Genomic DNA, 24,358 nt, shown 5'->3' on the forward strand with positions numbered 1-24,358 from the left:
CACACAGACTTGTATCAATAGTTCCTAGTGGCTTTTTTTGTAATAACCAAAATCTTTGAACACCTAAGCGTCTTTGTGATTTATCCATTTGAAAGAACACTAGTTGGAAATATAAAGGAATGAACTATTAAAACACACAACATAGATAAATCTCAAAATATTTATGCTGACTGAAAAAGTCAGAAGAAAAGAGTATATACACATGATTCTGTTTATATAAACCTCTAGAAAATGCAAGCTAATCTATAGTGACATTAAACACATTAGTGGTTGTCTAGGAACAGAGAAGGATAGGAGGGAGGGATTACTAAGCATGAGGAATATTATAGGAATTATAGGCATGTTCACTTTCTTAATAGTGACAGTTTCAAGTATGTTGTAATATGTCAAAACTTCACATTTTATACATTATGTGCAGCTTAGCATATGTCAGTTATACCTTAAAGCTGTTAAAAGTCAATTTATAGTTCAGAAAAATGTTCATGAAAAGCTTTAACATCATGAGAAAATACTTACAATGTAATATTCAAAGGTGGATATATAGTTTTGTGTAAGTTGTGTTTTAAGAAAAAGCCTGTGAAAAGCCTATGAAGAAACAGTCCAAAAAATTCGGTGTAGTTTTCCTCTGTATATGTTTATGTATATTCAGGATATATAATTAAATATAGAAAAGAAAAAAGTAGAAAGTTAAAGGTTATCCCAGATCCCATCATCCTGATTAATAATTTTTATCTGTATATAAACAACATGCTGGGCCTCTCTCTATATATTATCTATATTCTCATAGATATATAACATATAATAATATATTTATCTATATTATCTCATGTATTATCTATAATCACATTATAGATATATCTCATATATTATCTATATGAGATTATATAGATAATATATGAGATTATGGATAATACATACATATATATATATATATAAAACATATGAGATTTGGAGCTGCTTTAATGGCCAAGAATTCTCTCTCCATTCTTTATTTCTCTACACACCCTCCTGCTGTCGCTACTCTTGAAGAAGCTAGCCAGCCTCATCGGAAAAGGTGATAGGTTGCAATTCATGTGTGAGATGTGAGTATAGGGGCCAGGGGATCCCTTTTCCCCAACATACCTGTGTAGCTACTCATTTAACCTGAGATTCTGAAATCCCTAGAGAATAAAGCTTTTTATTCTATAATTAAGAAAGTCGTTTTAAGCATATAATCTCCTGTAAGAGGCAATTAAGTAGGGCCTGGCCTTTCACATGTGCTTTCTCATTTGATCCTGACAATGCTATAAGATAGGTATTACTTCTTCCCGTCTAAAAAGTGAGATTCAGAGAGGTCAGATACCCAAGATTGCACAGCTGGTAAGATATAAAGCCAGCATGGCATTCTGGATCTGCCAGGTTTCAAAGCTCAGTTGAAGGCAAGAAGGCACAGGGTGTTGAAAAGGCAGAAGTGCTGTCATGAAGGGTTGACACCTGTAATAACTTGTGGCCCCCTTAATTGGTCTGTGAGCTGTCTCTGAACAGAGTCAACAGTTTCCCTTCAGGGTTGGCAGAAACATGCCTGCTTTTGAGCACTCCGAAAAGGATGCCTGGGAGTGTGTTTAGCATGTGTCTTTAAACTGTTTCTAGCCACATCATCATTTCTCTGAGGCACATTTTCTCAATACTCATTTTGGAATGTAATGATGTACTAGCTTGTATTATATTTGATTTTTAAAAAACAACTCTGTAGCAAGGATGAATTCTCAGGTCTCAAAATTTAGGTGTGTAAGAAACATTTATCTTTATGTTTTATGACAACATAATTTCTATCATCAGTACCCATATAATAGAAGACTTCCTTAGGGTAAAACATACAGGGTAAAACTTAGTCATTTGAGGTTGAGCTCAGTTGTCATCCCTGGGTGGTGACAGCAAGTTTTCAGAAACCTTGTCATGTCATTGCATGGATACGAGGGTGAGGAGTTGAGTTCAGGGATGTCGTTTCTCTTAAACCAACTTCTGTGGAGACTGTGTAGTCCCTGGTTGTGCTTGTCCCTCCCTGCTGACATCTGAAGTGTCTGACTTTCACCTTAGTCTGTAGTAAAGATGTCCACATGAGGTCCCTTCATTAAGACCCTGAATCCCCTTCAAGTCCACTTGGTTTTACTAGTGGAATGGTAGAGGGCATGGGTTGGACTGTTGAAGAGTAAGTTATTATTTAGCAGTTTTGCCCCCATTACACTTGAGATAACATTGCTTTTCTCCAATTCCTACTTCTCCCTTGAATACTTTTTGTATCATTTGAGTATATACACACCTCATCTTCCTTTCACCTCCTTAATTCTCTGTCTAGACTGTACCAGATGGTGAATTTTATTGATTACACTTATAATAACGTTGCTATTTAGCGTAATAATTTGTTTTTCTTACATCCCCCCAACTAGTAAGAAAGCTCCTGGAATCCCTAGACCAGAAACTAAACTTCTTGATGCTCTTCACAGTGCTTAGCATAGGACAGAGTGCACAAGCAGTTCTTAGTGTTGGCTGGATGAATAAAGGAATGAATTTAAACTTTTTGAGTGTAGAGAATAAATTTAATTCTCTTTATATTCCCTACGATGTTTGACATAGTGTTGCACACTGAGCAGTCATAAAATATTTACTTAATTGAATTGGGAACAATTTTATATTACTAGTTCTACATGTATTTCCAGTGTCTAAAGAAGCCTAGAAAAACCATGTCTGCTGCAGACTGCTCATTGGAAAATGATTTAAGCTATTGATTAAAATTGACTGGGAGAATTTTATACAATAGAGGAGATAAGTGTGATTACATACATGGCATATCAGAGACAGGAAACAATACAAGACCAAAAAAATTTCAGACTCTGCTGATATTATTTGAAATGTATATTGTTTAAGTGGATATAAGCAAACAGTGGGCAGATGAATCTACTTCACTTCTCTGAAGGAACGGCAGAAAAAAATGGACTAAGAAGATAAAAATTTTCTTGAGTTATCTTTTGGTAGAGTTTCAGTGACTTTCTGTACTTGGGTTTATACAACAAATTTTTATCAAGCACCAACTGTGGATAAATAATGCTTTAAACAGTTTTCAGAGATGACCTGAAAAAGAATGTCTCTTATTTACAAGAATGTATAGTCCTTGCTGAAGGCAGTATGAACAGAAAGTACTGTGTGCAAAATAGCATTAATCGAAGGCTCAGTGAGTTCCTTTGACATCACTGAGTGACATGGTTGCTTTTTCAGGCTGAGGGATTTGAGGAAGATGACAAAAAAGACATGGTATTTGACTGGTTTTATAATGATTACCAAGAATTTAAAGGGTGAAGAAAGGTTGAAGAGAATTTCAGGAAAAAGGGCATGTATGGAGGGTTAATATTTAAAAATAACATGTATAGGATCTGCTGATGTAGTCTGATAGCAACGTGGTATGGAGTGTGTGGCTGGGTGGGGTCTGATGTGGGTTTGGCTAGGTTGTAGGGTATTCATTTGAGGCCAGTTTGGATTTATTCTAGTAGTTTATCAAGGTTTATCCTCTTCATTTCTCAAAAATTCTTTTTTTTTTTATTGCATTTTAGGTTTTGGGGTACATGTGAAGAACATGCCAGATTGTTGCATAGGTACACACATGGCAGTGTGAATTGCTGCCTTCCTCCCCTTCACCTATATCTGGCATTTCTCCCCATGCTATCTCTTCCCTCCTCCCCACCCCCCCATCCCTCCGCCATTTCCCCCCAACAGACCCCAGTGTGTAGTGCTCCCCTCCCTGTGTCCATGTGTTCTCATTGTTCAATACCCACCTTTGAGTAGGAACATGCGGTGTTTGATTTTCTGCTCTTGTGTCAATTTGCTGAGAATGATGGTTTCCACGTTCATCCATGTCCCTACAAAGGACATGAACTCATCATTTTTGATGGCTGCATAATATTCCATGGTGTATATGTGCCACATTTTCCCTGTCCAGTCTATCATCGATGGGCATTTGGGTTGGTTCCAGGTCTTTCCTATTGTAAACAGTGCTGCAATGAACATTTGTGTGCATGTGTCCTTATAGGAGAACAATTTATAATCCTTTGGATATATACCCAGTAATGGGATTGCTGGGTCAAATGGAATTTCTATTTCTAGGTCCTTGAGGAATTGCCACACTGTCNCCAGTTAGAATGGCGATCATTAAAAAATCTGGAGACAACAGATGCTGGAGAGGATGTGGAGAAATAGGAACACTTTTTACACTGTTGGTGGGAGTGTAAATTAGTTCAAAAATTCTTTTTAGCCATCATTTAGGAATAGTTAAGTGTGAATCTTCACTCTTTTTCTTCCTCTCTTGTTTGTTATAAAAGTAATATTTGAGCTGGACCTGGTGGCTCATGCCTACAGAGACCAGCCTGGTTAAAAGAGTGAGACCTGGTCTCTACAAAACAACAACAACAACAACAACAACAACTAAAACCCAGAACGTTTAGCCAGGTATGGTAGTGTATGCCTGTAGTCCTATTTTAAGAGGCTGAGGTGGAAGAATGGCTTGAGCTCAGGTGTTTGAAGTTGCAATGCGCTATGATTGTACCACTGTACTCCAGCCTGGGTGACAGAGTGAGACCCAGAGTGATACCATACACACACACACACACACACACACACACACACATATAAAACCTATATATGTGTGTGTGTGTGTGTGTGTGTGTGTGTGTGTGTGTGTGTGTATAAAGTAATGATTGGTCTATATTGTTGGAAATATACAACTATATAGAAAAAACTTAAGGCATTCATAATCTCATCATCCCCACCCTCAAAATAGCTCCTATTTTCATATATATATATATATATATATCCTGTTTTTTAAAAAAGATATATACTTTTTGAACATTTTTGTTCTTATGAACAAATTCCTTTTTAAAAAATCTCTGAATAATTTAAACCTATTTATTCCAAAGTCCTTTTTGTGATTCCCAGTTTGGAAGTCTCTTACTTTCATGCTGATGGATTCTTAGTTTTAATTTTTGTCTGTGTCAGTTTTGTTTTCAGAGCATTATCTTCAGCTGGAGTCCAGTGTGTCCTCTGGGTGGTGGCGGTGTTCCTACAAAGTACTTCTGCTTTTGCCTTTGTTTTTGCCTTTGTGAGATCCTTATAGTTTCATTTGGGTTCTGGGTTTCAGGGCAGTTTCTAGGGTAGTTTTGGGGTTCATATTTCTCCTGGGTGCCTTTTTTTTTCTACCTGTAGTACGTGTTAAGTATACTTCTTTACAGACAGGAATGCCTCTTCCCAGGTTTGGGCTTTCTGTTCCACTTCTAACTTTCTGCTGTGTTTAAGATCTGAGGCCTCACTCCCTTGAGTTGTGAATGTTGCCCTGCTCTTACACAGCTTCCCGCTTCATATCTGGTTCTGGAGATTTCTTTTGCTTGCTCTAGATCATCTATCTATTGAAAAAATTTAAAGATTTGTATTTTATTCAACATTTCTACATGTGTCCCTTTCACCTCTGTCTAACCAGTCTTTTTTTCTTTGCACAGGTGTATACTTTAAACAAAGTTGGGAATATACTTTACATATTGATAATTTCATTTTTGGAAACCTGATACTATATGGTGAATTTTTTTCCGTAGTCTTTGAGGACATGATTTTTAATTACTATCTGATCTTCCTTTTATTAGGAGATTTACCATATATTATTAAATAAATTCTCTATTTTTTAGAAGTTTAGGTTGTTTTCATTTTACATTATTTTAAGTAATGATGAAGTAAAGATTTGTACCAAAATTTCTCCACTCATTTTGGGATACTTCTGTAGAATAATTCCTACAAATGGAATTGTTTCATCAACATTTTTGAAGAAAGCCTTGTTAATTTGAGGCTTTTGAATCTATTGGTGCTAATTTGTGCTACAAAATTTGTTCCAGTTTTCACCCCTCCAGTGTGGTCTGTCAGTTTGCGCCCCATATGGTGGGGTCCTGTTTCCCAGAACATATTATCCCGTTATTATCCTTTTAAAAATATGGTTAATTTTCTGAGCAAGACAGTGGTATTAATGTTTCATTGTTACTTTAATTTTCATTTAGCTTAATGGCCATTTAAAAAGTTTAAATAGATCTGTGATATTTTCACCTTTGCAGCCTCAACCTCCTGGAGCTCAAGTGATCCTTCCACCTGACCCCTCCAAGTAGCTGGGACTACAGGCATGCACACCACACTGGGCTAATTTTTGGATTTTTTGTAGAGATGGGGTTTTGCCAGGTTGCCAAGGGTGGTCTTGAACTCCTGGGCTCAAGCAATCTGCCCACCCCACCACCATCTCTTGCCCCCCACATTTCCAACCCAGGATTACAGGCATGAGCCTATTCCCGGCCTTCTTTTGTTATTTGCTGTCTTTCTATGGCCTTCCAAGAGAGTTCTCTCTCTAGATGGAAGTTTTAATTGTTAAGGGCAATGATGGGTGAGAGAGGTTGCAAACTGTAGAAGCCGAGGAAGGAATTAAATTGCCCGACACAAGAAAAGCTGTTGAGGTGAAGGTTGAGGGAATAAGGTCTTAGAGAAGGGAGACTGGAGCCCAGAAAGGAAGAGCCAGGAGTTATGTCAGGGGAGTTTTAGAGTGATCAGAGAGGAGGTAGCTCTCTTGCACAGAAGAGCTTTGGAGAAAGAACAGTTAAAGGAAATTTTGCAGTTTTGCCCAGTGGTGTGTAAAGTAAATTTTTCTTCTTGATTTTTCCACAAAGTCTTAAGCAAGGCATTTCTCATTAAATGCATTGTGAGTTTGGCTGTATTTGATAGGAATGCATTGAAGCTATGGGTGTGGCCTATGATGGGTACAAGGTAAGAGCCAAATACTTAATGGAGAGAGGTCGAGCAGAAATGAATCTCCTGAAGTAGCCCTGGCAGACATCAGAGTACTGAACCAAGGCTCTGCTCACCAATGAAAAAAGGAGTCCAGTTTTTCCTCTTATATAAGTTCTGGGGTCCTGGTATACATCAAAGAATGGAGAGGGATCTACATAACAACTGGCATTGGCCTTCTAATATTGAGTATGCTTAGAGCTAAGTTTGTTTTAGTTTAGGGAAATAAGGAACATAATCTGAGAGTTATAGACTATATTTTATTAGTTGAACTCTCTTTATCCTCATTTGATCTTGACTAAATTATCAGCAGCTAAGATCTCCTACAGTAGTTGTGCTCTTGTTAATTTCATTTCTTTTCTCATTTTTTTTGAGACAGAGTTTCGTTCTTGTTGCCTAGGCTGGAGTGCAATGGTGCGATCTTGGCTCACTGTAACCTCCACCTCCCGGGTTTAAGTGATCCACCTGTCTCAGCCTCCCAAGTAGCTAGGATTACAGGCATGCACCATCACACCTGGCTAATTTTGTATTTGCAATAGAGACAGGATTTCACCATGTTGGCCAGGCTGGTCTCAAATTCCTGACCTCAGATGATCCGCCCACCTTGGTCTCCCAAAGTTTTGGGATTCAGGTATGAGCCACCATGCCTGACCTCCTCTTTTATTTCTGAAGCTATACAACCCATGGCATATAAACATTCATGCCTATTGTGCCTTAATTTTGCATATAAAATGATATTTGTTTTCTTTGGTAGGTTTTTGTTTGTTTGTTTTTGTTTTTGTTTTTTTTTTGAGACAGGGTCTCATTCTGCTGCCCAAGCTGGAGTGCAGTGATGTGATCATCATTCATTGAAGTCTTGACTTCTCATGCTCCTACCTCAGCCTCCTGAGAAAGTGAGACCTGAGGTGTGTGTCACCATGCCTGGCTAATTTATTTTTATTTTTCCTAGAGATGGGGGTCTCTCTATGTCACCCAGGCTTATCTCAAATTCCTGGGCTCAAGTGATTCTCCTGACTTGGCATCCCAAAGTGCTGGGATTACAGGCACAAGCCACGGTGCTTGACTTCTTTAGTAGTTTTTTACTTATAGCCCTCTTTTGATGTGCATACTCTTACTTAGCATTGTCAATGACTTGTTCTGGAACATGAAGCATATCATTTTACCCCTCAATCTAAATTCTGTTTTTCTTAATTGTGGAGTGAGGAATGTGGATGGAACTTTATAACTGTTATAAATCATTAAACTTGCGTGTCGTGATCCATTTATGGGGGTAACTTTGTCTAATAATGAGGTAATGGATGTGGAACTGCTTTGGAAAGTATAAAATGCTTGATGAAGTACAGTTACCAGTTTTTCTAACACCAAGACTCTCGTGAGGGACAATTTCCAGAGTTGGTAGTGGGTACTACTTTCCTCCTCCAAAAGCAAAAGGTATAATTGCTTCCTAGTTCTCTGGCAAATATCTGGTTTCCCTAAGGAGCATCTATCTTTTGCAAGCAGTGAAAAACTCTAACCTATTTGGTAGAATACTTCCAAACTCTAACCCGTTTGGTAGAATCTTTCAGTGGTGGCATGTAGACTATTAAGAGAATTCTAAAACATAGATTTGTTAATTAGTTGTATTATTTAAGTAAATTGTGTTACTATGGCTGGGCATGGTGTCTCATGGCTGTAATCCCAGCACTTTGGGAGGCCGAGGCGGGCAAATCATGAGGTCAGGAGATTGAGACCATGCTGGCTAATGCGTTGAAACCCTATCTCTACTAAAAATACAAAAAATTAGCTGGGCGTGGTGGTGTGCGCCTGTAATCCCAGTTACTCAGGAGGCTGAGGCAGGAGAACCACTTGAACCCAGGAGATGGAGGTTACAGTGAGCCGAGATCGTGCCACTATACTCCAGCCTGGGCGACAGAGACTCCATCTCAAAAAAAAAAATTGTTTTAACAGTTTGATAGTTATTAATACTTTTTTTTTAAAAAATTGTTATGGCATTCTTTGTGATTCATATTTTTCAGTACCTTTTCAAATCTATAACCTATTGAAACTTACTTAGGATTTTAGGAAATATTTCTATGAATCCTTGAAAAAACATGTATAAGACAATTCCTTCTTTTGTCTTTTAATAGAGAGGGCCAGAGTTGGATTGTGTAGGTTGCAAAATACAGTACCTCAGACTTGCAACTCAGGAAAGCACTGTTTGAAATCTCTGTAAAGAGTGAAAAACTTCAAGTTTTAACCAATGTGTGTTTTGGAGGTTAAAGTTTAAACCCTGACTTGCAAGCATGCTGAGTAGGACTCTTTTGCTCACTTAGACGCAAGTTGCACTAGAATCTCTCTTGTGTTGCTGTGAATCATTTACACTAAAATTATCAGCTAGAACTGGAGGAAAGAGGATTACAAACCAGGAGGTAATACCTGGGTTATTCCAGAGCACTTGGAAGTGACTCACAGCTTCCTGTCCTCTGACAGTTCTTTAGTGTTGGTCTTGAGGCATTCATTCTGAATGAGATATTTGGCATTATAAGCAGTTACAGTCTGAGCATTGTCTCTCTAATGTATAATTTCCTGTTACTAAATAATACATTTAAAATAGGAACAAGGTACTTTTTCAGAAAAAAAGAATGTGATGTAAAAAAATTTGTGTTATTTTTACAAAGTTCATTTAAATCTTTGAATCCATTCCCTGAGTTTCATAAGACAGGTCACACTCTGCCCACACTTCACCCTGGTAGTTCTGTACTGCCAAGTCAGGTTCTAGGGCAGCTTCTAATAGGAGAAGGCCCTAGGGTGTATAACATAAGATGTAGGCATGGAAGGGGCTTGATGGAGACCACCAATATAAAGGCAATATGTAATTAAGGATCTGGACTTGGCAGACTCCTTGGGTTCAAATCCCAGCCAGTCTGCCACTTACGTGAAGCTTTTTGGTCTCAATTTCTTTAATTCTAAAGTGTGAACTATGATAATATCAACCTTATAGAGTTGCTGTGAGGATTCAGTGAGTCAATATATGTAGTACTTAGGACAGTGCTTGGCCTATAGTAAACACCCATGAATGCCTTTTATTAAAGGGGTAAGGGAAGTCTCACTTGCTGTGTTTGGGCTGCCACTGTGTATGAGGTATGAATGCTGTGTTTTGTGTTTTTTTTGGGTAGGGAGCTAGGGGGAGATTTTATGAGCCATGTTTATACAACCTTCATATGTTTTTGATTGGATGCAATGAGTTCAGGTCAGGGAAGGATTCTTAGGCTGGCATGCTTGCATTTGCTTAGGATTCAGATTTAAAACTTCATCTTTGCTTCATGCAAATAAAGAGACTACAGAAGGCAAATGAGTCTAGGAAAAGGTTTTTCTATAGCTTTAGGTCTTGTCTTCCTGGTATCCTTTTACACAGGCATGGACATGTGGCTGAAGCTCTGCCAATCACACTCAATATCCTGGGAACTAGACTGGCATCCTCAGCAGTAGAGGCATCTGAAGACAGTGCTGTAAAACAGCACATCATAGCTCTTAGTGTGGAGCTCCATGGAGCTGTCAGGGACCTGTTCTTTGGGAGTCTATTTGTTCAGTCCTCTCTGGATTCTTTGAGCCAATGTCCCAAATCTAGTGCATTCCTTTTTTGACAAACGTTACCAGAATCAGGTTTGTTTGTTGCTTATAGTGAAAATACCTTAACTGGCACAAATAGCAAGCATTGGGAGATTAAATATTTCCATTGTCAGTAGGTAAGGGTACATAGATGAAGCTAAGAGTCCTGGAAGTCGTAGAAAATTCCTTGTTAGAAAGCATGGATTAGAGAGAGTGAGAATATCCCTTCTTTTCTGAGGTACATCAGAAGAAATGCATTTTTGACCGATTTGGGTAGAAAAAAGGAGAGTCCTAAGTTGGCCAATATTGGCCTGCTCTAAATGTAGGAGTGTTTGGAGATGGGAGTGGTGATTTTTCATATGCCAGAGATGCAAATGATCAATAGGCAAAAAGACTAACAGAATATTAAAGCCTTTCAAAGAAGTGACACTTTTTGAATAGAATCCTCACCATCATTGCACTGAGAAATTAAAAGTGATGTTGTTAACTAAAATCTATATTTATTGCATCATCTTATCACCTTAGGAGTTTCTTAAGGATAATGGTGTATCTTATGGTTCTTCTATACTTAAAAATTACAAGGTGATAAGATGCTATAATACGATATAAATAGTCAAGAACCCCATTTGTCAGATTATGAGTGGTCTGTGAGTAGACCAGTAAAGTTTTTCTCCCTTAGCTGGGATTTGCATCTTTTTCTGTCTGCCTGTTCATTTTTCATGGTCTAGCCAATCAGTACCTCCTCTAGAAAGCCTTCTCTGAATCTTCTAGTCAGATGATTCTTTCTTTCCTGTTTATTTCATTCTAGCCTGTACAATGGTTCTAGTTCATTTTGAGAGCTGACTCTTTAGTAGGGGCTGTGTGGAGGACTGTGTTGGAAAAGGGATCCTGAACCTCTCAAGGCTCAGTGAGAAAGAACTGCCATTGGTGAGGGATGTCTCCAGTGGGTAAGGGAGTCACATATTTGCCATTGCTGTCATCTTTGGTTCATTGACTCCCTTACTAAATTGTAAACTCCTTGAGAGTCAGGTCTGTGTGTGAGTCACCATTTGATTGCCTCCAACACTTGGCAGAACACCCAGCACCTTAGATGTTCTCAATAAATCTGTGCTGAAATGAAATGAGGGCAATGAAGAAAAAAATTCATGGTGGAAGTTGAGCTTTGCTCTGAGTTGGGGTAAAGATTTGACTGTGGGAGAATAGAGTTTCTAGAGACAGGAAATAGCATAAAGGAAAGTTGTAGAACAATACAGAAGAGGTCTCAGGAGAAAGGGAAGGCCTTTTTCAAGATGTAGTGGGAAATCAGGATTGTTACAGGAAAGGATTGGAGTCTGTAGGTAAAGATTTAACTAAAATTGTTGAAGCTGTGATCTCATGAAGGAAATTGTTTGAAGTATAGTTTAATGGAGCAAACTAAAAAAGATGAGAAAATTCAGTTGTGGGAGGCATCAGCTTTTGGAATATTTTCCTCCTCCAGGATTTGGAAATAGAGAATTAGGCAGTTTGTGTGATTATGAGCAGCAGTATAGTGACACCATTATTGTCAACTGGAACTTCAAAACAATAATACAAGCAACAAATAGATTTGATAAAGAAGCTCTTATTTCTAATGTTCCTACATAAGGTTTATTTCAGGCCCATTCTTTTGAGAAGCTGTAACTATGTTAGATATCTGCCTATGTATAAAAATGCCTATATGAAAATGAATGGAGAGTTTTGATTTTTTTCAGCTTCATTCACTCCTGAATTCCTGGCTGCCACACATCTTTCTTGATCCCTTTGTGCTTTGAAAGTACTTTATCATGCCACACAGCAAATGATAGTGTGAGTCTCACTGAGATCTGGGTCAGGCACCACTTTGGAAATCTAGCTAACTTCAAGAGACTTGCTGCTCAGTGTACCCGTTTTTGGTAGGATGTTGGCTAAATCTGCTAACATCTTGGACATACCTATTTTTTATTCTTAGATACTAAGTAAATTGCATTTTTCTCTCTATATGCAATACTTTAGAAGTTTCCTGATTTTAATGACTTATTGACTTTGCATGTCATTGCAGCTAAATTGCCCTGCCCTGCCTCATGCCAGAAAGACCTGCCCATTTCTCATAATGTATTACTACTCACTTTGTCATCTTTAACTGAAGGCGAATTAAAATTTAATAGCGGGCTTGGTGGTGTATGCCTGTAGTGTCAGCTGCTTGGGAGGCTGAGATGGATCACCTGAGCCCTGGAGTTTGAGGCTGCAATGAACCATGATCATGACACTGCACTCCAGTTTGTGCAACAGAGTGAGACCTATGTTAAGAGAAAAAAAAAAAAAAAGCCAGGTATGGTGGCTCACACCTGTAATCCTGGCACTTTGGGAGGCTGAGGCAGGAAGATCACAAGGTCAGGAGTTTGAGATCAGGCTGACTGACATGGTAAAACCCCATCTCTACTAAAAATACAAAAAATGAGCCAGGCATGGTAGCTTGTGCCTGTAATCCCAGCTACTAGGGAGGCTGAGGCAGGAGAATCGCTTGAACTCAGGAGGCTGCAGTGAGCTGAGATTGTGCCACTGAACTCCAGCCTGGGCAACAGGGAGATTCTGTCTTTAAAAAAAAAAAAGTGAATAGGAAGAATTTTTCTGGATAAAGGGAAAGGGAAGAAAAAGTACAAAGAAGTCAAAGGTCTAGAGACCTTTAGGCTATGAATATAATCTTTAATACTGCTGATCAATGTGGGAGCAACTATAAACTGACTTCTGTGGTTCACTGATGCACTGAATTTCTGGAATTAGGTGAGGTGGTGGTAAAATACAAATCATGACCAAAGTAATACCTTTTATCTAGATATAAACTTATTTGGAAAACATAATTATAGTTAATTTTCTTTCCCAATTAAGAATGCCCAAATATTCTCCATCCTTTGAGGAAGTGACTTCCCTCCCATTTTGTTCATGTAGATTATGTCTGTTTTTGCTCTCTGTATATTTAGACACTTGCTGCTGAAAGCAATAGAACCCAGTTTAAATGGCTTTTAATAAATTTTTTTGAGTAACCACCACCACCACCACCATCACCACCACCAACAACAAAACAGTGGAAATCAGGACTCAGACAAACCTGCCAGAATATGTCTTGTCTTTGCTGTTTGTCTTCTGCAGTGTTGGTTTTGGCTGCAGCTGCTGCTGTTTTGTTTTTTTTTTTGAGACCAAGTCTCGCTCTGTCACCCAGGCTGGAGTGCAGTGGCATGATCTCTGCTCACTGCAACCTCCTCTTCCCAGGTTCAAGTGATTCTTGTGCCTCAGCCTCCTAAGAAGTTGTGACTACAGGTGCCTGCCCCCATCCCCAGCTAATTTTTGTATGGTTTTGGCTTCTTCTTAGCCTTGTGTTCTCTCTTTGTTAGAGGCATGATGGCTGAGCTCCCCTGACCTCTACTTCCTCTCTGGTTCAGGGGATCATGTGGACTCTCATTATAGCGTACTTCACAAAAACCTTGTTATGTCTTGTTGGGTCCGGCTCAGTGTTATGCCTGCTCTTAAAGCAAAATGACTGTAGTCAGGGAATATGATGTGCTGCGTGGCTTGGACCTGGAGCCTTATCCAAAAACGGCGTAGATTTATCATTACAGGTAGAACGTCAGAAGTAAGGTTAGGACTGTTGCCAGAAGAAGGGAAATAGTTGCTGAAGGAGAAAACAAAACATGTTGAGGAAATTATACCTGAAGTGTTAATACTGTAACATTATAATCACGGGGCCTTGGGTTACTCAAGTGTTGAATTTTCCCAGAGAGCCAGGGAAGGCCTAAAGTGGGAGTAGGAGTAGGGGAGGTAGGGATATAAATACTAAATGAGAAGAAAAAGATCCTGGGATGCTGGACAGGCCCAGTGCCTGAGTGGGGAAAGACTCTGTGGTTAATAGGCTTGTGCCCTGCTGGCCCCTCATCTTTCAGAGGAGGTGACAGTTGGAAATGCCCCTTATTGGTTTCAGGGATATGATGAGTGGTATAAAACTGAGGTTGGGTTTTGACAAATTATGAGACAAATGTTTTCTTCTGGCCCTCAGTGAACTAATTTGATGGGAATGTTTCTTTTTCTTTTCTCTTTTATTTTAAGAGATGGAGACAGGGCCAGGCAGAATGGCTCACACATGTAATCCCAGCACTTTGGGAGGCCAAGGAGTGTGGATCACCTGAGGTCAGGAGATCGAGACCAGCCTGGCCAACATACTGAAACCCCATTTCTACTAAAAAACAAAAATACAAAAATTAGCTGGGCATAGTGATGGGCACTTGTAATCTCAGCTTCTTTGGAGACTGAGGCAGGAGAATCGCTTGAACCCAGGAGGCAGAGGTTGCAGTGAGCCAAGATCACGCCTTTGCACTCCAGCTTGGGCAACAAGAACCAAACTCTGTTAAAAAAAAAAAACAACAAAAGAAAAACAAGCTCATTAAAAAAAAGAGAGAGAGAGAGAGAGAGAGAGACATGGAGACAGGGCCTCATTGTCTTGCCCAGGCTGGATTCAAACTTCTGGCTTCAAGCAATGCTCCCACCTTAGCCTTTTGAGTAGCTGGGACTACAGGCACATGCCCCTGTCCCCAGCTGATGGGAGTGTTTCTAAAGAAACACACAGCATTTCCATCAAGGCCCCATGGGAGGCCAGTGAATGAACAGAATCAAGAAGGTGAGGAACCAAACTTAATAGGCTGCAGGACTCATCTGGCACACACAGTGCTTTATTATAATTCAAATTGTTTGCCGAAGTTTAAAAATCGTATTTCACATAAAAATATGGATCTCTGACTTCCCTTGAAAAATCAGAAGATCTAGCAACCCTGGGCCCCATTCCTCTTGGCAGCAGTCCACTGGAGCTCAGCAGTGGCTGCCCCCTTTCAGAGCCCTTTCCACCCCCTACCAGGCCTGAATCACATTTGTGACTTTCCCTGCCTGGCCCTTGTAGGCTTAGAGACCTGGATGGGATTTCCAGGGGACAGGCATTATGGACACATTAGGGAAGGGGTAGATTGGGGAGTCAAATAGTAAGGGGCCTCTTTCTTCATCCAGGACTTCAGGAATCAGGAAGAATGTTCATGGCTGTAGATTGGAAGTGTTGCTGAGCTTGGGGCCATGGGGCATCACTGTTCAGCAGGTCCTTAGAAGAACTGATGATTCCTACTTTGTAGATTCTAATTTCCTCTGCTTACAAGTTACCTACATTCACCCAGAGTTGGATTTAGAGAGGACTTGAGGCTTCAGGAAAGAACTGGAGACTAAGTCATTCCCTTTCTTTCACCCCTACAAATAGTTCCAGTCAGTCACCTATGGATACCTTTTATTGTGTGACGGTTAGTAAATCCTACTTTGCACCTTTTATATATACTTTTAATCTAGTTTCCTATTTTTCAGCTGAGAAAACTTGCTAACCTTGGCTCTGTTAGAAAAGAGGCAAGGATTTTCATGCTCCTTGGACAGGCTGCAGTGAGGGAGCAGTACCCTTGTCCTCAAAGGCACGGCAAATCCATTAGTGCATCAATCTGAGTGGAGCCGAGGGCACAGGGTAGGTGGCCGGGGGACCAAAGTGAGGCACACGTTTCACATTGTCCCTCTTTGCCTAGGGCATCCCTTCCATATGTACTTCCTCAGTGACCATTTGAAGTGTTTGGGTTTCAAAACTGAATACTGCCTGTTTGGTGTTAACCATGGATAATGGAGAGAACTCTGGGATAAGGGCCTTGTGAGAAGAGACTATGTTGTTGTTGTTTTTGGCATGCTGATTTAACCATTCAATAAGCAAATCTAACTCTGCACCCTCATTCAGTTGCACAAGTCAAATAACATTTGAACCTCTGTGCTTGAGTGACCAAATCCCATGTATTAGAAAGTAAAGTCAGAGCTGTGGTACCAGCAGCTTTGGCTTCAATATGTTGTCTTTCCTTGGGAAAGTTATTTCTTCTAAGTCCTCGTGTATAGCCTTTTTTTGGGTCCACGTCCATATTTTTCTTCACCAAAAATTTGCTGACTCACTGTATGTTTTTACATTGATATTCTGGTAACTGCTGCCCCTGACTTGTACTGAGCTTTAATGAAAAAAGGGATAATTTTGCTGCAGCGTGAATCCTTCTCATACCAAATGCTTTTCCAAGAACATGTTTCTGTTTTCTTCAAGTCTTTGGTCTTTGTGTTTCTCTTATTCTTGTTTTCTCTTAAACTCATGCATGTGAGTGTACGTGCACATATGCATTTTCTCACCCACCCCTTTTAGCCTTCTTTTTACATCACCACTCCATATGATACAATTGCACTGGTTACAGTTAGTTCAGAAATTTTTTTTTTGAGATGGTCTGGCTCTGTTGCTGAGGCTGGAGTTAACAGCAGCCTACACCTTCTGTGCTCAAGCAATCCTCTCACCTCAGCCACCAGGGCGTCTGGGACTACAGGCGTAAGCCACCATGCCCGGCTAATTTTTATACTTTTTTTTTTTAGTAGAGATGGGGTTTTGCCATGTTGCCCAAGCTGGTTTCCATCGCCTAAGCTTAAGTGATCTGTCCACCTCAACCTCCCAAAGTGCTGAGATTACACGTGTTAGCCACCACACCTGGCTGTAGTTCAGAAACTGCTAATCCAAAAGCCATATATGATATATGCTGAATAACTACAATAATAAGTGGTGTATAGTATAATAAGAGACCCCTTTATATCCAGATTTAAACAGAAAGTGAATTAGAAGATGATTCTAATTTGTTCATCAAAGAGTAATAATCATAAGATTATACTATTTACAAAAAAATCAATTTTGATTAAACTTTTCAGGCATTTACAGTTGAACCTGATAAGCACTATATTGAGTATAGTTTTCAGAGAAACTGATTCTTACTCATCTTTATATCTTCATTTAGCCCAGCCAAATAGGATGTATTTGTTGTATACATGAATTAATGAATTTAAACTCCAAGACTTTTCTACTATTTACTTAAAAGCTCCAATATGTAGCCCCCAGCAAGGGGCTTTTAAGTAAATAGTAGAAAAGTCTTGATGGTAAGTCTAACTGCCACTGAAGGCCAGTCCCAAACTGCAAATGCACGGGAATATAATGACCGTGGCTGCTCATAGAGATGACCATGGTGGTGGCCTGTGTGGTGAGGCAGTAGGGAGGGGATGTTGGTAAGTCTTCTCTGTTCTCTGCTTCGCTAGAAGATTTCTTTGTTTATATATCTAGTGTTTGCACAAGAGGATCAGAGCTTAAAAGCTTCACCTAGGGAAGAATGAAGACTATATCATTAACTCCTTTCGAAAATGATTAGGAAAAAGTTTACCAAAAAATTATCTTTTTGAGACAGTGTCTTGCTCTGTTGCCCAGGGTAGAGCGCAATGGCACGATCATAGTTCGCTACAGCCTCAAACTCCTGGGCTCAAGTGATCCTCCCGCCTCAGCCTCTCAAGTAACTAGGACTATAGGTGTCTACCACCATGCCTGGCTAACTTTTTTTAAGATATACACACACACACACACACACACACATTTTTTTTTTAGAGAGTATTGCTCTGTCATCAGGCTGGAACGCAGTGGTGCAATCTCAGCTCACTGCAACCTCTGCCTCCTGGGTTCAAGTGATCCTTCTGCCTCAGCCTCCTGAGTAGCTGGGACTACAGGCACATGCCACCACGCCCGGCTAATTTTTGTATTTTTAGTAGAGATGGGGTTCCCCGTGTTGGCCCGGATGGTCTTGATCTCTTGACCTTGTGATCGGCCTGCCTCGGCCTCCCAAAGTGCTGGGATTACAGGTGTGAGCTACCGCACCTAGCCACTTAAAAATATTCAGGGGTCAGTAGACATTCCAATTAACTAAAGAAAATCTGATAAAAACTAGACAGGTTGATTTGGAATGTGAATGCTTACTTTGTCCAAAATGAATGATACAGCTCCCTGTTGTGAAATGTGGTTGAATAAGGAAATTTCTAGACATATAGATGAAAATATTTTCCAGGTTTTCCTTTACACTAGAAGGAAAATTCTTCAACTATTTCTTAGCTGTTCTTTTTTTTTTTTTTTTTTTTTTTTTTTTTTCGCTCTTTTTTTTTTTTTTTTTTTTTTTTGGCGCGATCTCGGCTCACCGCAACCTCCGCCTCCTGGGTTTTTTTACACATAGTGATGTGTTTCAGTGACCTTGTGATCTTTAAACTTGTAATGGAGGACTGAAAATAGGAAGTAACATAGGAAAAGGGAAGGGCTGCGGTGAGAGAGAGAATAATTTGCAAAGAAGGAGAGGAAGACATGGGTTACCAGTAGAACTTCTACTCCCCAGAGATACTGAAATATTCTGGAACCTCTGATCCAAGTCAGTTCTCCAGAGAAACACTATCAAGGCTTTTTTCATAAAAGTCAGATAAAAGAAATATCACATTTCTTGATATTCGTTCAAGCAACTTTATTTTTATTGTCATGCTTCATTCTACCCAAATACTGCCAAGTCTTTCTCATGCAGCTGGGATCTGCCCCTCAGCCTCTGTTTTCCTGGGGTCTAATATAGAACAAAAGGCTGAGAGGAATCACTTCTATTCCCCATCATCAATCTTCAGTGGCTACCTGGGAAACACCCCTTGGCTTAGTCTGCAGATTCTTTCTGGTGAGGTTCTGTTGCACCTGCCACCCCTAGGGCAACAAGCAGCACCCACAGATTTCCCTTCCTCCCTGTGGGGGCAATCTTTCCCTCTCTCTGCCTTCCTCATCTAGTGGTTTCTCAGAGGTGGCCTCTTCCCCCTGACTCCATTGCCAGGATATCCAACCTAAGTAAGCCCTCTGGCAGGTTCATGCTTCTTCCTAAAGGCTGAGAGATTCTAGACTGGTTCTGCCTTCTTTGCTGCCAGAGTCCCTCAGACAAGAAAGTGTTACTGCTTTAATTGAGGAGGAAAAAGAATAAACACAATTTAACATTTCAATAAATTATTGTGCCACAATAATATTAATTATTTTAATTGTTCAAGATTGAAGTACTTAAAAGAAGTTTCCCAAAGCCTTGGTACAATTTCCCCTGTTAAAAAACATATTCTTGGTCAATTTTATTTTTTATTATTTTTATGGCCCGATTTTCCTTTATTAGTGGCTTGTGGCTTTGTATTAAGAAGCGTTCTTTTTTCTCTTTAAGAATAATTTTTTATAATGCCTTAAACTTATGAGTAAGAATATTTTTTTATAATATGAATTATTTAAAGCAAAAGACTGAAGTACAGAATCAGTATAACCTATGTCCATGTACTCACTTCCTAGATTGAGCAGATATACATTTTGCCATAATTGCTTCAACTATCTCTTTAAAAATGATGTAACAGACTGGGCACATTGGCTCATGTCTGTAATCCCAGCACTTTGGGAGGCTGAAGCTGGCAGATCACTTGAGGTCAGGAGTTCGAGACCAGCCTGACCAATATGGTGAAACTGTCTCTACTAAAAATAAAAAAATAAAAATTAGCCAGATATGGTGGTGGGCGCCTGTAATCCCAGCTACTCAGGAGACTGAGGCAGGAGAATTGCTTGAACCTGGGAGGCAGAGGCTGTAGTGAGCTGAGATTATGCCACTGCATTCCAGCCTGGGTGACAAAGTGAAGTTTCCTTTCCAAAAAAAAAAAAAAAAAACGCTATTCTGAATTTGTTGTGTTATTCTCATGTGTGTTTGGTTTTACTACATATGTATGGCATCATAAGCAACACATATAATATTTTGTGTTTTTATAATTTACAACAAATAGTATGCTGTATGTATACTTTAGCAGTTTGCTTTTTTCATTTAGTATATTTTTGAGAAACATGTGATTCATTTATCTTGCTAATGTATAAATATTGATTAAATAGTAATGTAAATATAGTTGGAAGAATTAACATTTTAAGGGCCTGGTTTACTGGTTATTCACACTTTAGTGTTAAGTAGCCATCATTCCCTTCTTTAAAACTAATGTAGGAGTCCTAATTGAACTACATGTAGAACTTGAGAACTTGGGCACTAGGAAAAGATTTGCTTTTGAATCTCTTATTTCATCTACCTTCCTTGGGCAGGTCACCTTATCTCTGTAGGCCTCAAATATACATTTTTAAGGGATGATACTGGTACCATCAGTAGAGCAGATGAATGCGTAGTAAGGTCATGTATGTGAGGAGGTTAGCACAGTTCCCAACCCACTGAAAGCCCTCAGTAAAGATTTGCCATTACATTTTATATTTTTAGGTGAGGAAGAATAAGGGAAAAAGGAAATTTTGGAGGATGGATAGAGGAAAAGCTGGCTGACCTAAGTCAGGGGCTAGCTTGAGAAGTCGGAATTTCAAGTGAAAGGGCCACTGTGGAAGGTGGGAAAATAGAATAGCTGGGAAATGAAAAGGTACCTTTGTGGAAAGCTATAAATTATTTCAATCTTTTAATCATAGATTTTGCTTTGTAAAGATATATAGGTGCTCTTATTTAAAATGGTCACATACAGGTACTGTATATATAATTTTATCATTATTTATCAGTATCTAGTAATGTGTACCTTCAGCAGTATTTGTTTCATTTTAAAACAATCTTTTACCAAAATTGCCTTTGTTTTTCTTGTTTTTCAGTTATTTGTTTTGGTAGACTGATAGTAAAAAACTGAATACAAAAAGCGTATAATGAAGAATAAGCCTCTTCCCACTCTGCCTCCAATTCTCCATTTCTCCTAGAAGATCAGTTCCTCTTCCACTTTTCTTTAAGCACAATCATTCTAAGTAGAACCTTCTTTCACCAATTAAAGCCTATTTTTTCCTCGCCTGATCCTCAAGTGTACCATGACACAACCAAATATATATTTGTAAAGTTAAAGAAGCACATTCTAAAAGAGACTTTTTTCAATTTAGATAAAATTGGATTTGATCTTTTATCCTCCCTCAAATTTCTTCCTTGAGACTTTTAAAAGTTTTCCAAAGTTAGAGCAGTTCTTTATGATTGACAGAATCTTAAACCCTTCTTAGAACAGTTTCAGGGAAAAAGGCAGTAGAAACAACTCAAAATTACCATGAGACTAGCAGGGTGAAAATCACAACTGTTACCATTTTTTTGTATCCTTCCAGAAAACGTTTTACAAACATAAAACTGATATCATCAGTCTCCTTCCTCCTGCCACACTTAGTTTTCTGCATCTTGCTTTGTTCTTTTGAGATTACAGATGCTTCTTAACTTACAGAGGAGTCCCATTCCAATAAACCCATCGTGAGTCAAAAATGCATTTTGTACACCTAATCTACTGAACCTTATAGCTTAGCCTCGCCTACCTTAAACATGCTTGGAATGCTTACAGTAGCCTAAAGTTGGGCAAAACTTTGAAAACATGGTAAATGGAGAGTAATGGTTGTTCACCTTTGTGATCCTGTGGCTGACCGTGGCTCACTACCTCTGCCCAGCATGTTGAGAGTATCATACTGCTCTCTGCTGATTGTGTGTAACTTTCCGCACCATTGTGAAGTTGAAAAATTCTAAGTCAAATCATTGTAAGTTAGGAGCTGACTGTGTATCTTGAAGACCCTTTTATATTTTTCTATTTGTTTCATTTTAATGACAAAGGATTCAAAGCAACATCTTTACACTTATTAGCTATAAAAACAAAACTTTAAAGATAGGAAACAATGTTGTATGGGTAAATTGCTTTTCTGATAAGTATACATGTTGCTTTTGCCTGATTACAGGAGACTAAAAATATTTTATGTAATTAACAAATGATATAAATTTGAATAGGCATGTGCAAAGACTATAACCCCAAGTTTATTTTCATAGTTTCAAATGCAAGGTCAACACAAATACTGTTAATTTGCAGCCTTTCTGTGGAGTGCAAATGCTAAAATTGGGTCACTATTTTTAAAACTTGAGGCAAGGAATAGAACACATTTTGAATACAGGAAAGGATATACAGGATGACTGAAACCTCAGAGATTCAAAGCCAGCCATGACACAAGTAGCATTTTGCAGACCCAGGGAATTATGCTTAACGAGTCCTAAAAAAACCGATTTAATCTCTTTAAACACAAAATAAGTATGCCTGTAATAGTTTTAAATATAGTAAAGCCTTCTAACAGTGAGAATTCAATGAAATGAGTATTTAATGCTAACATGTAAGAAACTGCATCTGGGGAGTAAGATGACTTCCATTTACTCCTTTTTCTACTGACTTGAGCTCTTTAGACTTTTTTTTTTTAAGTGTAGAATTAAATAGAAGACAATACTGTATTTAAAACAAGACCAAAAGATTTAATTGCACATTTAATTAGAACCAGGCTCCAGAAAAATTGTAAGAGATAGAAATCAGTGATTTTGAAAGAACATCAAAATTCCTGAATAAATTTGTGTACATATCACAAATGAACCATACTCTTAGAGGGCTTCACACAGTTTACTATAATTTTTCAATGATCAATGATAATTTTCAGTGAATAAATTATTTTGAAAATTGGTGTGCTTCACTAAAAAATTAGGGATGATATTGAACCTTCTATATAAATACAAGTATATAAAAGTATATTTAAAAAAAGGATTTTCCACTTAGCTGCTTTTATAAAGCACTTGCTTTCACTTATTTCCTGAGGCACATATTAACTGTCTGATAGAACTAGGTATATATGAGGAATACAGTATCATTTGTATTCATCTTTAGTTTTACACTGAATAGACAAGCCACTAATGTATTTTAAAAATAAGAGTTGCAGCTGCTCTGTGGAGTAGCCATTCTTTTATTCCTTTACTTTCTTAATAAACTTGCTTTCACTTAAAAAAATGAGAGTTACATTGCTAGATATTGGAAGTCTTAAAAATGTAAGTAATTCTACTTTTAGATATTTATCACACAGAAGAAACATGAAGAAGAACAAAGATTTATCTGCAAGGATGTTCATTGAAGCATAATTTGTAATGAAAAATTAGAAGTAGTGCAAATACTCTGAAAGAGGGGACTTACCAAATAAGTTATGATATAGTAATATGCAGCCATTAAGCATTATGTTGATGAACAGCATGAAAACATAGTGACAATGTGTTAGTACAAAATAATATAGTATGGTCACATTGTTCTCGCCCCAAGAAAAGGTACACATGTGCTTTGAAAGTAGGTCAGAAGGATAAAGATGAGGAAAAGATATTTGTCGCTGTTTCTGGATAGTAGGATTATGAGTAATATTAATTTTCTGTTTGGGACATTTGTTATCAATTATTTTCTGCAATGAACACATGCCACCTTGTGACTTTTCTTATAGCCCAGTTTTACATCATTTTTTCCTTTTTAGTTTGTCTTACCTACTCAGAATAAGAAGGGCCCCACTCAACCAAGGCAAGAGGACTACTTGAGGCTAGGAGTTCAAGACCAGCCTGTACAACAAAGTAGGATCCTGTCTCTACAAAAAACTTAAAAAATTAGCTGGGTACAGTGGTGCATGCCTATAGTCCTAGCTATTCAGGAGGCTGAGGTGGGAGGATCACTTAAGCCTAGGAGTTTGGGACTGCAGTGAGCCACAATCGACAATCATCCCACAAAAAAGATAGGAACCCACAGACCCTCAGAGACCTCACACAGGGTAGTGGGAGGTGTGGCAATGGTTGGATATTGTAAAGCTGAGTGTTAAAACCACAAATCCATTCTAAGATAAGCAGACTCTAACTTTACCTTTTTTGTGGGCATTATTCGTGTCTTTAAAAATTTTACTTTCTGTGCTTATGTTGTATATTTATAAATGCTATACTTTTCTCAAACTTGAAATGCAATGTTTATTTTCCTGAAATTGTGGGGTAAAATGCAAATAGAAATTAATATTAATTAATTCGGCTTTTGAGAAATTTCTGTGTAAAAGCTCAAGGTATGAAAGCCAGGTGTTTCTTCCCCTTACTGAGTCTCAGTTATAGTTTGGCTGGTCTGTGCTGAGGGAGTGTTACCAGGGGGACCTACTCCTATTTGTTCTTTGTCAGCC

At 38.7% G+C, this 24,358-nt stretch overlaps 1 protein-coding gene across 1 annotated transcript in view; it reads left to right on the plus strand.

Moving 5' to 3' along the window:
- Nucleotides 1-24,358, plus strand: part of PLS1 (plastin 1) — a 120,093-nt gene that overhangs the window by 43,795 nt on the left and 51,940 nt on the right. The window lies entirely within an intron of this gene.

The sequence above is a fragment of the Cebus imitator genome, unplaced genomic scaffold, assembly GCF_001604975.1.
Source record: "Cebus imitator isolate Cc_AM_T3 unplaced genomic scaffold, Cebus_imitator-1.0 Scaffold30, whole genome shotgun sequence".
NCBI classification, from domain to species: Eukaryota; Metazoa; Chordata; class Mammalia; order Primates; family Cebidae; genus Cebus; species Cebus imitator.